This window comes from Rousettus aegyptiacus, unplaced genomic scaffold (assembly GCF_014176215.1).
Source record: "Rousettus aegyptiacus isolate mRouAeg1 unplaced genomic scaffold, mRouAeg1.p scaffold_m13_p_16, whole genome shotgun sequence".
NCBI lineage: Eukaryota > Metazoa > Chordata > Mammalia > Chiroptera > Pteropodidae > Rousettus > Rousettus aegyptiacus.
Window position 1 is genome coordinate 12,167,942 of NW_023416291.1, and position 15,825 is coordinate 12,183,766.

Genomic DNA, 15,825 nt, shown 5'->3' on the forward strand with positions numbered 1-15,825 from the left:
ACTGGCATATTATCAGTATTAAATAAGTTAATATTTATAAAGCATTTAGAATATTGCTTGACACAGATGTTATTTGTAAAAATAATATTGAAAGTTTTCTTTGGAGGAAATGATGGGAAGATTTATATTGAAAACTGTGTTTTGTTTTTCCTGAACCTTTTAGGGAGCGATAGTTTCTGACTACGTTAAAGTTATTGGCGTGCCTCAACCATGCAGATTTTTGTTAGAAATAACATAGGCAGTAGCTAATACACACACACACATTACTGAGTAGTGACAAAAATAAATAATGTGTTGGATTCTATTTCATGTGCAAATTATTGAATAAACGAGTCACTTATAGAACTTAAGATTCATCATGCATTGTTGGATAGACATTAAGCTCACTATTGGGGATATGAATAACTCATAATTTCAGTGAGTTTAAATACGATTAGTGAGTGCTTTTATTGCTTTATCTCTGTAGGTCCAAGATGGAAATGGCCCTGGAGGGATAAAAATATTTTTTGCATGTTGCAGGTATAAGAAGTTTTAAAATGTATTTTAGAAACCTTTCTCTAGCAAGTGATAGGATTCTAACTGCCGATGGTCTTAGATGGCTTGGGTAAGAGTCTTTAATTAGAAATTTCCATTCTTTTAGAGCAAAGAGATAGTATGTTCAATTTCCTAATAGTAGTTGTAGAGTTATTCGAACAGTCAGGAACAGTATTCAGGTAAATCTCTGTTCTCATTTGTACACAGCCCCAGAGATAAAATTTGCTTGTCGTAAACTCAGGTTTAACTTCTGTGACTTCAGCTGATAGTCGATAAGGTGGTTGACTTCGGTGTGACAGGCCAGGCTCAGTTTGATTTAGTGTGTGACCCAGGCTGCTGGCACAGAGGGAACTGATACGACTTGTTTTGGTTGCCTCCCGACAAGGCTTTTCTGACTTCATTCCCAGCCAAGCATCTGAGCCACTTTCCTTTCCAGGTTGTTTCCTGGCGCGCTACGCTGATGGCTTCATCGGTCTGTCTTTCCCTCTTTTCCCTCTTTTCCAGAGCTACTTCTACTTCATTCCATGACTAAATAAAAACATCAGGTTATGTGAGGACTCTCCACCACTTCTCTGGCCTTTTCCCACAGCCCTGGGTCTCCTTGGGACCTCACCAAGGCTAGTGATGCCTTCCATTTGCACATGGACGGTAAGATTGTGATATTTCTTGCCAAGCTTTAATTAGTTATTTTTCTGATTTCAGAAGCAACACACTCTAAAATATTACAAAACATGTATATAAATGTGGAAACTCATCCATTATCCCATCCCCCGAGAAGTAATTTTTTGTATGTTATTATAGGTTTTTCCCCCCTATGGAAATACTTTGAAAGGGATTCTACTATATACTCTCTTTTGCTGCTTGAATTATTCATCATTTCCATCGTGGTTCTATGGAATATATGCGAAGTTATAAAATTTGTAACTCCCTGAGAGGGTGTGGGTTAGTTTAATCATTCTCTCCTGGAATTCATTTTCCAAATATCTTCACTAATTTTCAGTTACGAGAGGATACCCAGTTTTAGTAAGGGTATTTTTTCATTGAATTCTCGATTAAGACATAGTGTTAAAACACACACACACACACACACACACACACACACACACAGAGTCAGTATTAAAATATTTAATAATAGATTCAGCATAGTTATTAATCAAAACAAATGTCAGCCAAAAGAAATCCGTTTTCTACAATGACTAAATATGTTAACTGATTCATACACATAAGAGAGACAAGCTTTTTACAATAAACACAATTTATATGAAAGTTAACTACCCAAAGGTAATATCTGACTTCATTAACTTCTTCAACTTTTTCCATTACGAGGACTTATCTTAATCCTATCCTTCTTTGTAGACCCTAGCTTGACATATGACTCTGGTACTTAGCTTCCGTCCTGTGCTTAATATGGCTCCCAAAGCAAAACTCTTTTAACGTCAACCAATCGATTTTTCTTTTTGAGAATTTTGTCATTTTCTTTTGGACATTGGTTCTCAACAGTTTCCTATTTTGCCTCCCAGGGGACATTGGAGATGTCTGGAGACATTGTTAGTTGTCACAATCTGGGGGTTGGAGGCGTGTGGGGAGGGGGACCGTGCTACCGACATCTAGTAGGTAAAGGCTGGGATGTTGTTCAACATCTTACAGCACACAGGGCAGCTCTCCACGTTAACTGAAGTCCACACTTTATTTGGAGTTCCCTGATTCGGATTTGATTTTTCCCTATTGTCCTTTTTATTTTTATTTATTTATATACATTTTTGGTCTCGGGAGTCCCTCCAGGATGCCACAGTCTATCTAGTCATCATGCCTCCTCCTTAAGCTCTTAGCTGTGACAGCTTCTCAGATATTCCTTGTTTTTGATGACCTTGAGAGTTTTAAAGAGTAATACACAGATATTTTGTAGAATGCTCCTCGATTAGGATTTGCCAGTTGTTTTTCTCTTAGAAGAAAGACTTATAGAGGTAAAATACCATTCTTATCACATCATATCAAGAGTATATACTAGCCACATAACTTATCACTGCTGATGTTAACCTTGCTCATCTGGATAAGGTGGATTTTGTCAGGTGTTTCCACTGTAAAGTTCCCCTTCAACCCCTTGCCGCCCCCTGGCCATCCTGGCTTCTTTGGAAGTCACTATATGCAGCTCACACCTAAGGAGTGGGGAATTCTGCTTCACCTTCTTGAGGGTGGAGTACCTCGTTGGAATTCTTCTTCAAGAGAAATTCCCCTCCCTCCATTTGTTTATATAATAATTTATTAATATTTGTATAGATTCATGGATATCTACTTCATACTTTGTGTTATTATAATTCAATATTACTTTAGTTTCTGTGCAACATTTTCCACCTTCCAGGTAATGTTGGGAGCTCTTTCAGCTCCTATGTCCCTGTGGGGTTCTGTTTGTTTGTCAGCTTGTTTGGAGCTGGCACCACACAATGCTACAGGTTTATCTTGTACACTTCCTGCCCTAATCCTAGTCTTAGCTGTTTCTCCGAGGAGCCTTGGTCTCTTTTGTTGGAGAACGGCATGAGAAATCAAGATCTTTGCATTAATTGTGCTCGTTACTACTGGTGTATTGCTGCTTCTTGGCCCTCTTGGCTGACAGGACAAGAAAACATATTGTGTATATTGATGTCCATGTATACGTCTGTCTGTGAATATTTCCATAGGTAATCAACTGTGTTTCCATTAGTAAAGATGAGTTTATACTAATGTCCCCAGCTCTGTTCCGTCACCATGTGGATAATTCTAGCCTTCTGCTATTTATTATCTGTAATCTTCTACTCTAATGGTGAGGAACCTGACTCTCATCAATATTATTTTTTTGACCACTCAACAGCTAAACTTCCTTTGATTGCTAATTGTTCCCATACTTTCCTCTGCTAACTATTCATCTTGCACTCCAGTCCATGTGACTAGTTGAAGTGGATACCAATCATGGGAGGAATGATTACATTTGTTTACTTGGCCCTGGCTAATTAATACAACCGTTCTCTTTGTCTGTGGGCACTGGTTCTGTGAGAGACACATGGCCTAGGTTCGTTTAAATTTCAGGACTTCTGCTGAAATAAGTGGAAAGAGAAATTTTCTTTCTGCTGACCTTAAAGCTGTGATGAGACAAATCTAATCGAGGGGAAAGCCTGCTCGAGAAAGAGGCAGCGTAAAGAAAAAGTCGACCAAAAAATGAGTACAGATATCTTGCAGGTTACACCTCCAGTCACACCACCCCATGAACCTCTTTGACTGTGAATCAGAAACTTTCCTATTTTGCTTAAGCCTGTTGGATTTGGATTAATGTGTTCTGTAGCTAGCATCTCTGTGTCCTCTACTCACCTGGGTTTACCCAGCTTTTGTTAAATTTACAATCCTGAGGCGCTGGAATGCAACACACACATTAGGTTAATATCCTTTAATCCTGAGGATTTTAGTAAACTCAAGGTTAACCTTTAGTCTGTGGAGAATAATACTCTAATGCTAGTGTTTCTTTTGTGAGAAAACTAAGAGACGTTATGCTGACAGGACAATTTTTAATTCAGGCCACTAGAAAATAAAGTCCCATATCTGTCTTTAATAATAAGTTGGAGCAGATTGAAAATCATTTAACTTTTACCTCCCCTACTCCCTTGTGCATTTTCTCTTTCGTTTTCTTTTTTCAAACTACCATTCGCCTGGGAACATGTAAGCTCTAAAATGAATCATTTCTTTATCATTATATTCTTTTTCAATCTTATATCCTTGTTAAATACTTCCCTTAAAAATAAAAACTAGCAGCCTGAGTTCTTGGTATTATTTAGATCTCTGTTTAGCTACACGCTAACATTGAAATATTTGCTCTTAGAGTGATAAAGGGTCATTCCTATGAAAAATAAGTTTAGTAGAAGTCTATCAATATGATGTTACTGCATATTTTTTTTGAGAAATGTTAATTGTGATGGTTAATTTTATGTGACAACATGACTGGGTCACAGGGTGGCCATATATTTGGTCAAACATTATCCTAGGTGTGGCTTTGAGCCTGTTTCTGGATAAGATTAACATTTGAATTGAGAGATTGAGTAAAGCAGATTGCCCTCCCTAACGTGGGTATATATTAACCCCTTATCAGATATAGGATTTACAAATATATTCTCCTCTTTTGTCAGTTGTCATTTTGTCGGTTGTTATTTTCATTTTGTTGATCATGTTCTTTGCTGTGAAGAAGCTTTTTAGTTTTATGTAGTCCCACCTCTTTATTTTTGCTTTTGTTGCTTTTGCTTTTATGGAATCCAAAAACCATTGCCACCTAATCAATTAAAGGTCTGAATAGAATAAAAAGGCTGAAGAAGAGGAAATTCCTCCTTCACGACCACTTGAAATGGGACATTGGTCTTTTCAACCTTGAAACTTCGGCTCTTCCCGAGTCTCGAGCTTTTTGGTTATTGGACTAGAATTTATACCATCAGCTTTCCTTGTTCTCAGGCTTTTGGACTTAGACCAAAATTACACATTGGCTGACTTGTGTCCAGCTTCCTAACTGCAGATTTTGGGACCTCTTAGCCTCCGTAACTGTGTGAGCCAACTCTTTATAATAAATCCCTTCATACACCTAGCACAACATTGGGCAAATAGGTGTATTGCTGGGTAATATCTTATATATATGTGTGTGTGTGTATTAAATATATATCAAATAATATAATATTTTATATTTATGATTTTTTATATATCTGATATATAACTATTATATGTCATAAATGTATATATGTATCCCATATATAGTATATATGTATGTATTGTGTGTGTGTCTATATATGTGTGTGTGAGTGTGTGTGTGTGTGTGTGTGTGTATTCAAAGAAAGGGAAAGAAGTCTTTGGTAAATATTTTAAAGGTGAAATTTGACCCTTGATTTTTTTTTCTTTTATATTTTAATGTATCAAGATCTAGCAGGAAAGTGACCAAGTAAGGAAGGCAAGTGTTTATCTGTGAAGCAGGAGAAAGTGAAAGGGGTAGAAATGCCAGAAATAACAAGATAGAGTAAATATGTAAGGTAGGAAGATATGAGAACTATATAATAAATTACAAGTTTGATAAAATCTGGATTCCCAAATAATAATAATAATAAATTATGGTACTGAAGATCATCATTCAAGGTGAATCTTAGGCATTTAAAATATGATTGATTATTCTTCAAATGTCTACATAGTGGCTTAGTGATTTTAAGAACCCATTTACATTGGTTAGAATAAAAATAGATGTACCTAGATCTTTGTAAGGAATGGTTTCTGGGCTCTTGGGCCAGAACAGTAGATCAATAATGGAAGATTTGAAGCTCCCATTTAGCCTGCATCTTATTTTATACTGCAATTTAGCAGCATAAAAAAGACCATTGAATCGTCAGAATGTTCAAACAAGTAAGCAAACACTCATTCTTTTTCATGTTAGAAGAAAAAAACAAGGATGGTATTAATTATCTGGCTAAAATAAATTATAATGAATGCAAACTCATTACTGTTAAAATCAATGCACGCATAGCAGAAGGTATATTTATTGAAGTCAACATACTTAATTACATTTGGAGTAATAAAGAGAGTAGGCAGGAAGTCCAATGTCTCTTGAGCCTAAGTATTAATTCTGATCTAATTTTCTTTTCCTCAATGTTGAGAAAATGAAAAGGCAAATGAAATTAAGAGACCAACTTTAACTTCATTAGCTTTGTTAACAGGGGATTGTAAGCTGTTTGTACCATGTGCATTCCATATTGTGATCCAAGGAAAGGTCACTTCATTTTAAAGCCTGTAATGTTGTTATAAGAATAAAGGTAGCCGTATGGTCTTTCTAATTCTATGAGAGTAGAGGATATATATATATATATATATATATATATATATATATATATATAAAATACTGTAAGAGTCACAGTGACAAGGATGAAAGATACACAGAATTTTGACACCGTGGAAGGGAAGTGCCATAGATTGGGTGCCTTAAATAATAGACATTTATTTCTTATAGTTCTAGAGAGAGGAATGTCCAAAATCAAGGTACCAGTACACTTGGTTCCTGGAGAGGACTCATTTCCTGGTTTGTAGACAGCTGCCTACTTGCTGCATGTTCCTATGTCCTGGTCGTGGAGAGGGAGACAGAGAGACAGAGAGAGACAGACAGAGACAGACAGAGACAGAGGATCTTCCTTTTCTTACAAGGACATGAATCCCATCATGAGGGCCCCACCTCATGATCTAATGTAAACCTATTATCTCCCAAAGCCTTGCCCTTCCTCAAATACCATCACATTAGGGGCTAGGGCTTCAATATAAGAACTTTGTGGTGACATAAACATTCAGCCCATAACAGAGTCTATTTTTATGACACAAGCTTTTGTTTAAGGACTTCTCTCTTTAAAAAAAAAAAAAAATCTTTCTCTTGTCTAAATTATGTGCAGACATTTATTTATTTGTTGGTTAGTTGGTTGGTCGGTTGGTTGGTTTTACTTTACCCTCCTAAATACTGCTGTCAACTCTGGGGTTTTGTGGTTTGCCAACTAAAATGTGAACACAGCAATTCATACTTCTTCATGGCACCAGTGCAATGTTGGGAAGATACGTGTATTGTTGGATAAAATGACTGTTAGTCGAGTAAATGAAGAGCAAAACCTCTGGTATCCATTATAAAAGAGGCCTGGCTGGAATGGTATTTTTCCCCATTGAGAAGGAGAAAACAACCTGATCAGATAAATGGCTGCTAATTGTTGTTCTCAAACTGCTTGGCCATTGGAGATTCAGGTTCTGGTTCAGATTAAAGCATTGATTTAGAAGGCCCACCTGATACTCAGAAGATACGGGACTAGAGTATTTCTAAATTACTGTATCTGGTCAACATTTCCTGTAGTTTCATCCTCAGGCACAAGAATGTTTAGCTTCAGAGAGAATAAAATTTCTGTTGCTTTTCTTAAGAAGAAATATTCAACCTTTTAAAATCGTGTTATCCTTCATAGCTTTTTAATGGATAACCATAGGGCTAGGGAAAGAAGGGTGCTAGTAAGCATTTCAGTACGTCATTTGATTAATTTTTAACACTTCCATTTGGTGAAATAAGAATGGATAAGTAAGCATGCGGAAGGCAGATAAGGGATACAATCTCTAATGGAGCAATAGTAAACTATTACAATGAAAATATCAAAAGTAAAGCTAAAACTAGTATGTTTATCCGATACAGAAACACCAGAAGGGGGCCTTTGAAAAAGTCTTAGTGGAAGTCTAATTGAGCCAGATGTTCTGCTGTGAGGACATTTTGGCCTGATAAGTGCTGTCAAAAAGTAAGAAAAGAGACTAACCCTTATTCATGCGCACAATGTAAAAGGTGGACAATGTACTCCCTAAGGTCTGACAGTATATGTACCAAAGAGAAGAAATTAATATTATTAGGTGATTGTAGAGGTTTTTCTTCTTCATCTTTCTTTCCATTAATTATTTTATGACTTCCTGCAAAGTTGGTAGTTTCCCTATAGTTTTACAGCAGAAGTCTAAAGGTATTAAATGGAGCTCAGGTACTATATCTTCCTGTTGGGTTAGTCCAGTGGTTCTCAACTGGAGACAATTTTGCCTCCCTGGCCTCAAATGTCAGAGATACTTGTCAATATCTGTAGACATTTCTGGAACCATATGAAAGCAAGTTGACTGACTACCTGATGTCCTATCAAATACTTCGATGGGTATTGACTAAAAAAGACTTTCTTTTACACAGCCATACTGCAATGATCGAAATCAGAAAACCGACATCATTACATTTACCACTCTAATTCACGGACCCCACTTAAATTTTGCCAATTGGCCAATATTGTCCTTTGTAGCAAAAGGATCCAGGTTAGAATTACTTGTTGCATTTAGTTGTCACATCTCTTTAGTCCCTTTCAGTCTAAGTTTCTTAGTTTTTCCTTGATTTTATAACTTGGCGCTTTTGAAGACTTTATTTATTTGTTTGTTTGTTTATTTGTATTTTTTAGACCGTCTCTCAGTCTGGGCTTGTTTGATGTTTTCTCATGATTAGATTAGAGTTATGCATCTTTAGCTGAAATATCACAGAAAAGATGCCTGTATTCACTTTCCCGACATCCTTTCATGTAATGCATGTTTTCGATTTGTCCCATCGTTGACGATGTTCGCTTTGATCGCTTAGTAATGGTGATGCCTCCACAGCGAAGTCACTCGCCATAAAGTATTCTGTGGGGAAGTACTTCGAAACTGTGAATATCTTATTGTGTGTCAGACTTTCAATGCATTCACTTAAAATATTTACGTACTTGTGGTATCTAACTTTATTCAGTGGGTTATAATCCTCTATGATCATTATTTATTTTTATGGCCAACTTCTCCCTGACTGGCCAGGGGGTGCCCACTCAAGTTATCTTTTGGACTCTTTTGACATGTCCCTGCCCTTCTTAGAACGCTTTCTTGCTTTCTGGCACAGGATGTTCTAAACAGGTATGGACTGAGTACCAATCTCCTCTTCCCTTACCCCCCAAACTTCATATATTGAAGCCCTAACCACTGATGTGATGGTATTTGGAGGTAGGGTCTATCAGAGGTGATTAAATTTCGATGAAGTCATGAGGGTGGGTTCTCATGGTGGGATTAGCACCCTTATGAGAAGAGATCAGGATAGAGCGCCTGTTTTCTCGTTCTGCCTGCCACGTGAGGGCACTGCAGAAAAATCAGCTGTCTGAAAGCCAGGAGGAGGACTCTCCGACTGTGGGACTTCCCCGCCTCTAGAACTATGGCAAACAGAATTCTATTGGGAAAGCCACCCCGTGTGGTATTTTGTTATTGCAGCCCGAATGGACTCAGACACGGGCTCATGTTGAGTGTTTCTCCATCCCAGCCGGAGAACTCAGTGGCTACCCCGCAGCAGATCAGAACTCTGGACAACAACAACGTTCTGATTGTTTGCCTGGAATTCGCTTCGTCCTTCGGACTTTTTTCGCCTCAAATTTGAAAATCTGTCTCATTCCCACAGGCTCTGAACTTCTATACTCTAAATTAATATGAACAGAAATCCACATGAACCTAATTAACGTCTCCTAATGCTCTAACACTGTGCTTACTTTCCCGTGTAAATTTTCATCCCCACAGTAACTCTCCTGAGGCTCCGTGTTGCAGCCATGAATTTTGGCTCGAACTCTAGGTGGTGCACTTGTGTGGCAGCCCTGCAGGTGCATGGGCCTCAGGATAGACTGCTCTCCTAGCCTCCTACTATACTCTGGAGTTAAGCATCTTAGTTGGGTGTAGGGCTGGCTTTGGCTTTGACATTGAAAGAGAACAAAAGGGCAGGTGTGGGAACGCAGGGACCAGGCCAGCTGAACTAAGAAGCATCTGAGTCTAGTTTCTCTTTTGCTCACTGCTGTTTCCAACTAGATATTTCATTTGGACTCAAATGCAAAATACCCTCGGGATGGCGGAAGGAGGCTGGATATCATTCTCTGCCTTAGTATTCTTCCATGCAGTTTCCTCCTGCGTTTCCTCTCGATCGGCCTTTAAACTTGCTGCAATACAGGTCTATGTTAAAAATTGTAGATGCGCTTTTAGACAGGAAAGAGAATGTCGAAAAATGTAAATAACTTTACTAGTTAAGAATTTACCACCATTCATAGTGTATGTGTATATTTTCTTTATATATATATATATATATATATATATATATATATGTACGTGTGTGTGTGTGTGTGTGTGTGTGTGTGCGCGCACGCATGCGCCCACGCTTTAAGAAATTAAGGATGACCACGTCAAAATTATTTTGGTTTTTGGGATTTTAACAAAAACAATTACTAAAAGCAAGCTCCAAATTCACTGGAGAATTCCTCGATAAAATGTATTTGTTATAGTCAAGGGGAAGTCACACCAAAAGCCATTTTATCCAACAGGATTTGTTGCGAATTGTTCTACAGTGCAACTATGCTTCACATGGATTTCCTTGCTGGCTTTAATCTCAGAATGCAGAGTGACAGTGGCAAAGTGACTCTAAAACAAAACGTGAGATACCCAAAGGTGGAGTGCCCAAGTCCTCTCTGCATGAGCTTGCCCGAGCCGCCAGCTTCCCAGCCTGAACACGTGGTTTCCTGAAAACAATTATAAGATGCCATTTCGTTCCCTGGGAGAGTGATTGGAGTAACCCGTGTTTTACTACCAGGTATCATAATAGATTCGTTTTCTTAATTTCAGCGATAGACTAGGAATTGGTGATGGAGATAAGGGCGAATGGGCTAGTAGGGGAGAGCAGAGCAGGAAATTTGTCCCACAGGGTGGTGAGCTGCTTAAGTACAGATAAGTCTGCCAGGTCCCTGAGTAAGGGGCTCTAGACAGCGTGAAGTTACTGGGCACCTTGCCGAAAAAGGTGAGAAAGGAGATGGATGGGGCACCAAATAAAGCGAGATGTTCCCTGTAAGAGCCAAGGATGTCAGCAGTTTCCAGGGAGCACAGCATAGACTTTGCAGCTGTGGTGACCTCAGGGGGCCTTATCTATTATTTCTTTTCTTGGTGGTTCATTTTTGTTGTATTATGTGATGATGTAGCTGCTATTTAATTAATTGCTATTTACCGGTCACCATACAAACCGATGACATGTGTTATCATTTAATCTACTTAACATTCCTATGAGGCAAGTATCATCACCCACACATCCCCATTTAACAGATGAAGAATTTAATCTTAGAGGAAGAAATGAAATGATTAACTCAACTTAGCAGAGCCAAGACTGGACCCAAGTCTGGCTGTGTCAAAGTCATACTTTATATTTCATAGAGGAAGTACTCCCCCTGTGGCCCTATCTTTTTATTTTTAAGGTCATAAACTATGGCTGTTAAAGAATTTGGCTCTTTAGAAATTTTGGACTACGGCCTAAGACAGTGGCTTAAAAAAACATTTATTTAGTTCGTGATTCGGTGTCTTGGCAATTTTGGGGGCCTTGCGCAGCAGTCCTTGTGATCAGGGCCAGGTTTAACTCTACTTGGCTGGACTCTGTCACATGTCTGGGACCTCAGTTTCAATGCTTCAATTGTACGGATTGCCTTTCTCTATGTCTGTCATCTCCCAGCAGGCTAGCCTGAGCTTGCTCACACGGTGGCAGAAAGGTTTGCTTGTTTATTTACGTATTAGGCGAGGCAACCCTTGGTTGACCTTACAGATTGCAAGGACCTCGTCAGCTTATGATGTCTTAATTTTTTATTTTTTACGCCTACAGCACCCGGTCTTCCTAGGTGGTCTCCCATCCAAGTACTAACCAGGCCTGACCCTGCTTAGCTTCCGAGATCAGACGGAATTGGGCTTGTACAGGGTGGCATGGCCATAAACAGCAGAAAGTTTTTTAAGAGCACCAAGGGAAGAGGAGCCGGAATGTGCAAGCACTTTTCTAAGCCTCTGTTTGTGCCACGTTCACTGATAATGTTCCATTGATCATTGCTGGTCACATGGCCGACCCAGACTCAGAGTGAAGAAATAGACTTCAGCATCACTGCACAAGGGCATCGCACTGCTCCGGGCTTACATTACAGAATTGCAAATGCAAGGAGGGGAAGAATTCGTGATCACTTAAAAAATCTATCATACTTGCCTAATTCTGTCTACTTCTTTTACAAAATTTTGGTACTTTCCGTGAAGAAAAACCAGGCAAGAACTGGGCCTGTGTCATATAAAACATTAATCAGATCTGAATACAGACTGACAAATATGAAGCCTTATGTTTCATCGGTCAAGTAGTGAAAGGCGTTCATCAGCCTTTAGGAAATGAAAGAGTCGGGCTGCCATAATCATTACTCATGCTTCTTTATACATTTTCTTTTTTTTAATTGGAAGGGGAATTCTAAAAATTGTTTATAAATCGTGTATCAATTTCCACAAATGACATTGTAAAGACATCCAGAAAATAAAATACCCTTTGCTGCAACATACTCTAATGCCCAAAGCAGCCTGCATATTTGAGCTTTGGATTTTCCCCGTGAAAATTCAAAAGCAGGCTATTATAGAACTTAGAAAAGCTTGGAGAAACCAACTTTTAAAAGGAAATAACAACGAAACTTCCCTCCAGGAAGAAAAGTTACCCTAAATGCAATGGGGTAAACGAATTACTATGACAAGAAGAGAAGTGCCCTAGGCCATAGTAAAAACAAAAAAGGCACTTCCTTCAAGATTTAGCACCTCTGACATTTGCTGGTTACATGGCAGAACTGTTTTCAGTATAGTGTTGTTTGCTTTTTAATGTTCTTGATTTCTGCTGCCTCTGATTCTCTCCTGAAAGCAGGAGCTCTTTTGTCTTGCATATGGAGCTGAGGACCTGTTCACCCTGGGGCCATGGAAGTGGCTGCAGAAGCTCTCTCATCTCTCTGCAAGGGGGCTTTGTTCTTCAGGGGCAGAACGCAGTCCCTCGAGGGGAATGTCCCTCCCTGACACTCTGTCCTTGTCCTCCAGAGACACTTTATTATATGAAATAAAAATAAAAGCCCGCACTGGATGTATCGATGGTTTGAGTTAGAAATGTGTTTCTGTGTCTATATCCATGAAAAGCCATCACAAAGGATTATAGACAGCAAAGCAGAACTTTTTTTTGACCCTCAAATCAGAAATGTAACCCCACAAAATTCTAAATTCATATACTAGCACAGTCTCAAGCGTGGCTTTTCCAATTTTTCAACAACTGAAAAGCATTTTCCTCCCTGTGCCAAAAGATAGGCAAATAGTTTTCGGTTAAGCTCTGGGAATTGTTCTTTTGGCAAATATTGGCTTTGAAATGTAAGATTCTTCAGTCAAATGCACTTAATAATCATGACCTTTAGGTGATGATGAATAATACATTTGATATTCTCTTGTGGCTTTCGTGGGTCACATTTTATTGGCTGCAGATCCATTTGCTAAACATCAGTTGCCAAAGGCAAGTTTTGGTTTGTAAATGACAAATCCGCAGGGTGGTCAGTTTCTGCACTGAGTGAAATCCATTTTTCTGAGTCCATGCGTGGCCTCCATTTCTGATACCGTGGCTGCTTTGTTCATGAGCCCATTGGACAATAGGAGAGGGGTTCAGGAAATGAAGCTAGCTGCTGCTCACAGGAAGCTGCCGTCCCGGCCACCTGATTCGCGAAACCCTCCCCTGTTGGGGTCATCCTTTGGTGAGCATCGATTGAGACACTAATATCTGCACATTCTGTGCCCGTTTGTAGAGATCTATCTACATACCTCTTACTCAGACCTCCTTGTCACCAGTTTTCCAGTTGAGTTTTTTCCAAGTCCGTGACCTTCCAGCCAAACCTTTAGCCTCATAGCTCATGCTTTGCTCACTCTAGGCAAAATGAATGACCGGATTCACTGTTCAAAATTTTACTCCCTGGAGGAGGGGGGTTTCCCTTCACTACAGCCCTGCAGAACTGTCCCAGAATGGGGTTGAAAGGCAGTCACAGCTATCTGCTTTCATGTGATGCCTGTGAATTGTGCAGGGCCATCTATCTATAAACCAAGGCTGAGATTTTTTCTTCTTTGGTTAACTGGTCACAGGGAACTTTATATGAGCCATAGGTGTAGGCTGAGAGAAAGAAGGCAAATGGTAAGAATAAGACCTATAACTTACTTATGCCTTCTGTGCCTGCTCGAGTGCAGTTTCTGATGGAGTACCTGCTTAGCATTGTGTCTTGGTGAGTTGCTGGGAGCCATTAAGAGACAGTGAAGAGGTCACATAGCTGATAGCCATGAGGCAGCTGCTGAGACTGCTTAACAATGGTTCAAGGAAGCAAGATGTTAACTTAAACATTACTGACCCTGGTGGGGAGACTTGAATCATAAAGAAACCCTTTTGAGATAGCGGAATGTTTTACAGCCCGGAAAAGGATGTTTGTACCCTGAGGGAAGGATGTATAGGAACTTATGTAAATGTCAGCATTCCTATGGTAATGCACTTTGTGCTTTGCCATTGTACTCTGTACCTTACTGTTGTCCCCTGTGCTTTACTATATTGTACTCTGTGCTTCGCTATTGTATTCAAAAACTTATATAAAGGCTGTGCTAAAGAAACTCGGGGCTGCAGCAATGACTGTATGCCCTCCCGAAGCGCCTTCCTATCTTCTTCTTTTTTCTTAGGCTTCACCCCCCTCTTTCAGGTACCGTTCGATCTCTGCCGGCGGGCTCCGGCAGTGAGTCAGACAATGTTCATGACTGGCAGTTTAGATTACGTGATATCTCAGTGGCTCATGATCACGTGATTAGTCTCTATTAAAGCCCAAGTATAAGCCAAAAATCTATTACTCAAAAAAATAGTTATATGTGAAGAATGGTGGGGCTTTGCTTTAATCCCTAAAGTCCTGGGCTGTATTTCTTTATGAGTCTGCCAAAGGCTTCATGCAGCATCCTTATCTGCCACTGTTACTTCCAGTGCCATCGAATCTTTTGGGTCATATAACTTGGATGGTAGAACAACTTTTATGCAAGTATAAACCTGTTGTATGTAGCTTCCTCTTTAATACTGGGCCCCATTCGAAAGTGGAACTTTTCGGGCCACTCAGAAAGTGGGTCAGAATAGCTTGCCAGAATGAACTATACATGGCCTTCGGAATCCAAAGAAGTCTACTAGATAGTGTGCATATTCTTGGCGTTAGGATGGGCCAGAGACAGCAAACTGTTCTTCACGCTGGAAGGGATTTCACTGATGTGGACAACTTCTGAGTTCTTTTGAGATGTACTTCCTATCCTCTGGCACGCAAGTGTCTTACTAATGGATGTAGAGTGGTCACTACCTCCTGCTAAATAGGCCCAGTCAGCCCAGTTTCATCAATGTAATGGACTAACATGATTCCATTGGAATGAAAAGCAATCAAGGTCCCTGAAGATTATGACATAGTCATAAGTGCTGATATAGCCCTGAAATAGGACAGTGAAAATATATTGTTGTCCATGCCAGCCGAAAACAAACTACTTCTGATGGTCTTTATTAACAGGCATACAAAAAATAAAATTTGCCAGATCAGTAGCTTCATAGCAGATACCAGGGAATCTGTTGAACAGTAGCTGCGATCACTTGATAATGTTTATGATAATCTACTGTCGTTGTCTAAGATCCATCTGTCTTCTGTACAGGCCAACTAATTGAATGTGAAAGCTTGGCTTAGTGAGCTTACATTAATCAGTTCGGCCTCATCCATCATTATACTCCTTTCATCCTGATCCTAGACTATTAAGATATATTATCACATGTACTCCTCAAGCTTCTATCAATATAAATTGGCAAAATCCTGCCATTCTTTGGGATGTGTCGCATCTCTATGCGAGTCACGCTTTGAA

The 15,825-nt window shown here is 39.4% G+C and overlaps 1 pseudogene; it reads right to left on the reverse strand.

Moving 5' to 3' along the window:
- Nucleotides 1-11,740: 11,740 nt before the first annotated feature.
- On the reverse strand, nucleotides 11,741-11,859 carry LOC118612559 (annotated as a pseudogene).
- Between the last annotated feature and the right edge of the window lie 3,966 nt (nucleotides 11,860-15,825).